Raw genomic sequence first — 7,768 nt, forward strand, 5'->3', positions numbered from 1 at the left:
GTAAAACAGTTAAAAGAGACAAAGAAGGATACTATCTACTAATAAAAGGAACAATTAAACAAGAAGACATAACAATCATAAATATTTATGCACCGAATCAGAATGCCCCAAAATACATGAGGAATACACTGCAATCACTGAAAAGGGAAATAGACACAAATACCATAATAGTTGGAGACTTCAATTTGCCACTCTCATCAATGAACAGAACATCTAGACACAGGATCAATAAAGAAACAGAGAATTTGAATATTACTATAAATGAGCTAGACTTAACAGACATTTATAGGACATTACACCCCACAACAGCAGGATACACCTTTTTCTCAAGTGCTCATGGATCATTCTCAAAGATAGACCATATGCTGGGTCACAAAGCAAGTCTCAACAAATTTAAAAAGATTGAAATCATACACAACACTTTCTCGGATCATAAAGGAATGAAGTTAGAAATCAATAATAGGCAGAGTGCCAGAAAATTCACAAATACGTGGAGGCTCAACAACACACTCTTAAACAACGAGTGGGTCAAGGAAGAAATTACAAGAGAAATCAGTAAATATCTCGAGGCGAATGAAAACGAAAACACAACATACCAAAACCTATGGGATGCAGCAAAGGCAGTGCTAAGAGGGAAATTTATTGCCCTAAATGCCTATATCAGAAAAGAAGAAAAGGCAAAAATTCAGGAATTAACTGTCCACTTGGAAGAACTGGAGAAAGAACAGCAAACTAACCCCAAAGCAAGCAAAAGGAAAGAAATAACAAAGATTAGAGCAGAAATAAATGAAATTGAAAACATGAAAATAATAGAGAAAATCAATAAGACCAGAAGTTGGTCCTATGAGAAAATCAATAAGATTGATGAGCCCTTAGCAAGATTGACAAAAAGAAGAAGAGAGAGGATGCAAATAAATAAGATCAGAAATGGAAGAGGAGACATAACCACTGACCTCACAGAAATAAAGGAGGTAATAACAGGATAATATGAACAACTTTATGCTAATAAATACAACACTGTAGATGAAATGGACAAGTTCCTAGAAAGGCATGAACAACCAACTTTGACTGAAGAAGAAATATGTGACCTCAACAAACCAATCACAAGTAAAGAAAATGAATCAGTCATTCAAAAGCTTTCCAAAAAGAAAAGTCCAAGACCGGACAGCTTCACATGTGAATTCTACCAAACATTCCAGAAAGAATTAGTACCAACTGTGCTCAAACTCTTCAAAAAAATCAAAGTGGAGGGAAAGCTACCTAATTCATTCTATGAAGCCAACATCACCCTCATACCAAAACCAGGCAAAGATATTACAAAAAAAGAAAACTACAGGCCAATCTCTCTAATGAATATAGATGCAAAAATCCTCAATAAAATTCTAGCAAATCGAGTCTAGCAACACATTAAAAGAATTATACATCATGACCAAGTAGGATTCATCCCAGGTATGCAAGGATGGTTCAACATAAGAAAATCAATTAATGTAATACACCATATCAACAAATCAAAGCAGAAAAATCACATGACCATCTCAATTGATGCAGAGAAGGCATCTGACAAGATTCAACATCCTTTCCTGTTGAAAACACTTCAAAGGATAGGAATACAAGGGAACTTCCTTAAAATGATAGAGGGAATATATGAAAAACCCACAGCTAATATCATCCTCAATGGGGAAAAATTGAAAACTTTCCCCCTAAGATCAGGAACAAGACAAGGATGTCCATTATAACCACTATTATTCAACATCGTATTGGAGGTTCTAGCCAGAGCAATTAGACAAGAAAAAGAAATACAAGGCATTAAAATTGGAAAGGAAGAAGTAAAACTATCACTGTTTGCAGACGACATGATACTATATGTCGAAAACCCGGAAAAATCCACAGCAAAACTACTAGAGCTAATAAATGAGTACAGCTACAGCAAAGTAGCAGGTTACAAGATCAACATTCAAAAATCTGTAGCGTTTCTATACACTAGCAATGAACAAGCTGAGGGGAAAATCAAGAAACAAATTCCATTTACAATTGCAACTAAAAGAATAAAATACTTAGGAATAAATTTAACTAAAGAGACAAAAGACCTATACAAAGAAAACTACAAAAAACTGTTAAAAGAAATCACAGAAGACCTAAACAGATGGAAGGGCATATCGTGTTCATGGATTGGAAGACTAAATATAGTTAAGATGTCAGTTCTACCTAAATTGATTTACAGATTCAATGCAATACCAATCAAAATCCCAACAACTTATTTTTCAGAAATAGAAAAACCAATAAGCAAATTTATCTGGAAGGGCAGGGTGCCCCGAATTGCTAAAAGTATCTTGAGGAAAAAAACGAAGCTGGAGGTCTCACGCTGCCGGACTTTAAGGCATATTATGAAGCCACAGTGGTCAAAACAGCATGGTATTTGCATAAAGATAGATATATCGACCAATGGAATCGAATAGAGTGCTCAGATATAGACCCTCTCATCTATGGACATTTGATCTTTGATAAGGCAGTCAAGCCAACTCACCTGGGACAGAACAGTCTCTTCAATAAATGGTGCCCACAGAACTGGATATCCATATGCAAAAGAATGAAAGAGGACCCGTATCTCACACCCTATACAAAAGTTAACTCAAAATGGATCAAAGATCTAAACATTAGGTCTAAAACCATAAAACAGTTAGAGGAAAATGTAGGGAGATATCTTATGAAACTTACAATTGGAGGCAGTTTTATGGACCTTAAACCTAAAGCAAGAGCACTGAAGAAAGAAATAAATAAATGGGAGCTCCTCAAAATTAAACACTTTTGTGCATCAAAGAACTTTGTCAAGAAAGTAGAAAGACAGCCCACACAATGGGAGGCAATATTTGGAAATGACATATCAGATAAAGGTCTAGTATCCAGAATTTATAAAGAGATTGCTCAACTCAACAACAAAAAGACAGCCAACCCAATTACAAAATGGGAAAAAGACTTGAAGAGACACCTCTCAGAAGAGGAAATACAAATGGCCAAAAGGCACATGAAGAGATGCTCAATGTCCCTGGCCATTAGAGAAATGCAAATCAAAACCACAATGAGATATCATCTCACACCCACCAGAATGGCCATTATCAACAAAACAGAAAATGACAAGTGCTGGAAAGGATGCGGAGAAAGAGGCACACTTATCCACTGTTGGTGGGAATGTCAAATGGTGCAACCACTGTGGAAGGCAGTTTGGCAGTTCCTCAAAAAACTGAATATAGAATTGCCATACGACCCAGCAATACCATTGCTAGGTATCTACTCAAAGGACTTAAGGGCAAAGACACAAACGGACATTTGCACACCAATGTTCATAGCAGCATTATTTACAATTGCAAAGAGATGGAAACAGCCAAAATGTCCATCAACAGACGAGTGGCTAAACAAACTGTGGTATATACATACGATGGAATATTATGCAGCATTAAGGCAGAATAAACTTATGAAGCATGTAATAACATGGATGGACCTAGAGAACATTATGCTGAGTGAGACTAGTCAAAAACTAAAGGACAAATAATGTATGGTCCCACTGATGTGAACCGACATTAGAGAATAAACTTGGAATATGTCATTGGTAACAGAGACCGTCAGAAGTTAGAAACAGGGTAAGATAATGGGTAATTGGAGCTGAAGGGATACTGACTGTGCAACAGGACTAGATACAAAAATTCAAAAATGGACAGCACAATACTACCTAATTGTAATGTAATTATGTTAAAACACTGAAAGAAGCTGCATCTGAGCTATAGTTTTTTGTTTGTTTGTTTTATTTGTTTGTTTATATATATTTTTTGTATTTTTTATTTTTATTTTTTCTCTATATTATCATTTTATTTCTTTTTCTGTTATCTTGCTATTTCAATGTCTAAATCGATGCAAATGTACTGAGAAATGATGATCATACATCTATGTGATGATATTAAGAATTACTGATTGCATATGTAGAATGGAATGATTTCTAAATGTTGTGTTAGTTAATTTATTTTTAACTAATAAAAAAACAGCATGGCACTGGCATAAAGATAAACGTTTTGATCAATGGAATTGAATTAAAATTTCAGAAATAAGTCAATTGATTTTTTTGATATCCATTATTCATAGTTTTATCAAATATTTAACGAATGCACACAGGTAATATATGCACTTAGAACAATAGCACAAGGTTAAGACCTCCCCTTTCATTGCCCATCCAGCTTGTCTTCTAGCCCTGAATTATGTCAGTGAAAGACACCATCATGCACAGTTAGTAGTTAACCCAGCTTCACCTTTCTTTCATTCTCAATCCCAAACCTCAAAGAATCACATTATCAAATTCTGCCTGTTCTGTCACCAAGATACAGCTCAAGTTGGCCCACTTCCCTTCTCGTGCCCCTCTATCATCCTTGTTCAATCCAAGACTACCGCCATAAACCATGTCTCATACTTGCTACTCAGTGCAATCCTTTTTCTCCTTAGCAGCCAAAGTGAACTTTAAAAATGTAAATTAGATGGTGCACAAAAGCTTTCAATAGCTTCCTATTGCACTTGTATCAAATGCTAACTATTTTCCATCTGTTCTACATGTTTTTTCCCTGTCCACCTTTCCTAGTTCACCTCTTACCATTCTTGTCCTAATTCAAGAAGCATTGGTTAACACTGTTCTTACTATTTCTTTCATACAGGGAGCCTTGAGCTATAACCTTTTGTTGTTGTTCTTTATTTAATCAAGATGACATAAAATTTTGAAAGTAAATAGAGGAGTTAACATGATTTTAAAAAGACATAATTTTTTTTAAAGTGAGGAGGCATTGTCCAAAACAATAAGGAAGGAGATGGTCAACATACATATTAATAAGTATATTGCTCTAAGACATAGAATATTTGTCATCTAGGCAGATTACTCAGATAGTTAAAAACATTTTATAGTTTCTCACTAAGAGCAAACAAATAATCCAAGAAAACATTGTCATTTTAACAGAGTGAAAGCCAAATTCTGGTTTTGTATGAAGATACATCTGATAAGAAAACAATTAAAAATATTATAAAACTATAAAATCTTAGCCAACCTTAAACAACAACCAATAAAATTCACTTCCAACGAGACTTCTACAACTTTTGATATCCATCCATTATGTCATACACATTCCTTTTTCTCATTCTGCAACAATCAATAATTTTACATTAGGGGAAAAAGTACTCTCTTTTTCCTTAAAAAAAGAACAACACCTACTGCATACTTTACATATTTAAATTACCAAAAAAGGTCATAAAATCAGTCTTCAAGCCAACATCCTACAAAAAACTACTCTTTTTTTGTTTTGTTTTTCTTTTTTTGTGAAAAATAACATATATACAAAAAAAACAATAAATTTCAGAGCACATCACACCAATTAGTCACAGAACAGATTTCAGAGTTTGGTATGGGTTACAATTCCACAATTTCAGGCTTTTACTTCTAGTTGCTCTAAGATACTGGAGGCTAAAAGAAATATCAATATAATGATTCAGCAATTATACTCATCTGTTAAACCGTACCTTTGTTAAACCCCAACATCACCTTTGATATTTCTCCCACTCTTTAGGGGTACTTGGGCTATGCCCATTCTAACTTTTTCATGTTATAAGGGGCACTCAATAATATGGAATAGGTGGATGGAACTAGTTGAGGTTCTAGAGAGGCTGGCCCCTCTACATTTCAGGACTTATCTGGTCCAGGGACCCACCTAGAGGTTGTAGGTTTCTAGAAAGTTATCCTAGTGCATGGAACCTTTGTAGAGTCTTAAATAATGCCCTAGGTATTCTTTAGGATTGGCAGGAGTGGTTTTGGTTGGGGTTTGGAAGTTATGATAGGTAGTAATGTCTAAGTGAAGTATTCATAAGAGTGACTTCCAGAGTAGCCTCTCAACTCTATTTGAAATCTCTCAGCCACTGATACCTTATGTGTTACACTTCTTTTCCCCCTTTTGGTCAAGATAGCATTCTTGATCCCATGGTGCCAGGGTCAGGCTCATCTCTGGAAGTTATCTCCCATTCCACTTTCACTCCTGGATATCATGTCTCATGTAGTGGGGAGGGCAGTGATTTCACTTGTAGAGTTGGGCTGAGAGAGAGAGAGAGAGGCCACATCTGAGCAACAAGAGAAGTTTTTCAGAAATAACTCTTAGGCATACCTACAGGTAAGCTAAGCTTCTCTACTACGTACAGAAGCTTCACCAGAGCAAGCCTCAAGATCAAAGACTTGGCCTATTGTTTGGATGTCCTGAATGTTTGACACAGTATCAGGGGTTTCTCCAGTGATAAAGTTTAATAGTTCCATATTTTTTTCTCCTGTCCCTCAAAGACCTTGCTGATACTTTTTGATTATCTACTTAACATACCTGGGAAGCTATACAAAATTATAGGCCCTTGTTCTCATTTTGGGCTCTCTGTGTTTGGGTTATTTAAATGACTATGCAGGGCACCGAACAGCAGCAGCAGCAGCAGTAGCAGTAGCAGTGACCATGGCATCTGGAACATCATCAGCATTCCAGAGGCTCCAAGCAGTCTTTCCACTGAGCCTTGGCCCCAGTCCCCAACCTCCTCATCCCATCGATTGTTTTCTGGGTGGATTTAAACAGTCAAGTTAAATCAAGCTGAGTAATCATGGCAGAAGGTGGATTTGATCCTTGTGAATGCATTTGCTCTCATGAACATGTGATGAGAAGGCTGATCAATCTGTTGAGGCAGTCCCAGTCCTACTGTACAGACAGAGTGTCTCCAGGAATAGCCAGGACCTCCTGGTGATAATGACATCAGTATTACTATGATCTTGATGGCCTGGATGGTTATTGCAGTGATCTTATTCTTACTGAGATGTCCTAATATAAGAGGATCCAACCTACCTGGAAAGCCAACGAGCCCTCATAATGGACAAGATCAACCAGCCCCTCCTGTGGACTAACTTTGTGACATGGGAAGTGAAAATAGTCAAACACTTTGCACGACCACATGAATGAAGACAATCAGAGTATTCTTAACTCCATTATAATTGTTTTTTCTTTTGCAAATACAATATGGGATGGTATTGTTTTCATGAGCTTCTAGAAATTTCACTTGCAAGCTTATTTTTGCTTTCTGTGTTATCACCATTCCTATATACAATATATTCGAGTAAATGATAGTAAAAAAAAAAGTTACATGGAACTTTTTTTGGTTGTCCTAAACATAAACATTCCATTAATTCTATTTGTAACTGTTATCATACTGTTGGGGATGATTCCTAGCCTGATTGAAGGAAATTTGAGATCTCTGCATTTAAATATTTCAAATAGTTTTGACAGGTTTAAAATTGCTTTTTTGCATAAGGTATTTATAAAGTTATTTGGACTTGTCTGAGATTAAATGAACAAAAATTAGAACCACACTGTATTTACATTTATCTTGATAGTTTATTTGTGGGTGCAAGTTTTCTCTTGTTCTTTGGACTGTGGCAGCCCTTGAATATTTTATAAATTACAGCTGAAATCTGTATCATCTATTTTAAATGGTTTATGTGACTAGGATAGGAAAAAAAATGAAATGGTTGTTTACTAAGTTTTTTACACCATTAAATGTATCTAATATTAAGAAAACTTTAAATAAACATGATTGCTCAATATGGAGGATGATTACTAGTCCATTATATGACATTTATAAGCCACTCTACTTTAGACTTACAAGGATTCATGAAAGGAAGAAAAAGTAAACTCTGCTAGGTATAATTGATACAATAATAATTTAA

At 35.6% G+C, this 7,768-nt stretch overlaps 1 pseudogene; it reads left to right on the forward strand.

The window, feature by feature from the left end:
• The first annotated feature begins 6,533 nt into the window (after window positions 1-6,533).
• LOC143671299 (small integral membrane protein 14 pseudogene) lies at window positions 6,534-6,988 on the forward strand (annotated as a pseudogene).
• Window positions 6,989-7,768: the final 780 nt, after the last annotated feature.

Source organism: Tamandua tetradactyla, chromosome X (assembly GCF_023851605.1).
Source record: "Tamandua tetradactyla isolate mTamTet1 chromosome X, mTamTet1.pri, whole genome shotgun sequence".
Classification (NCBI taxonomy): domain Eukaryota; kingdom Metazoa; phylum Chordata; class Mammalia; order Pilosa; family Myrmecophagidae; genus Tamandua; species Tamandua tetradactyla.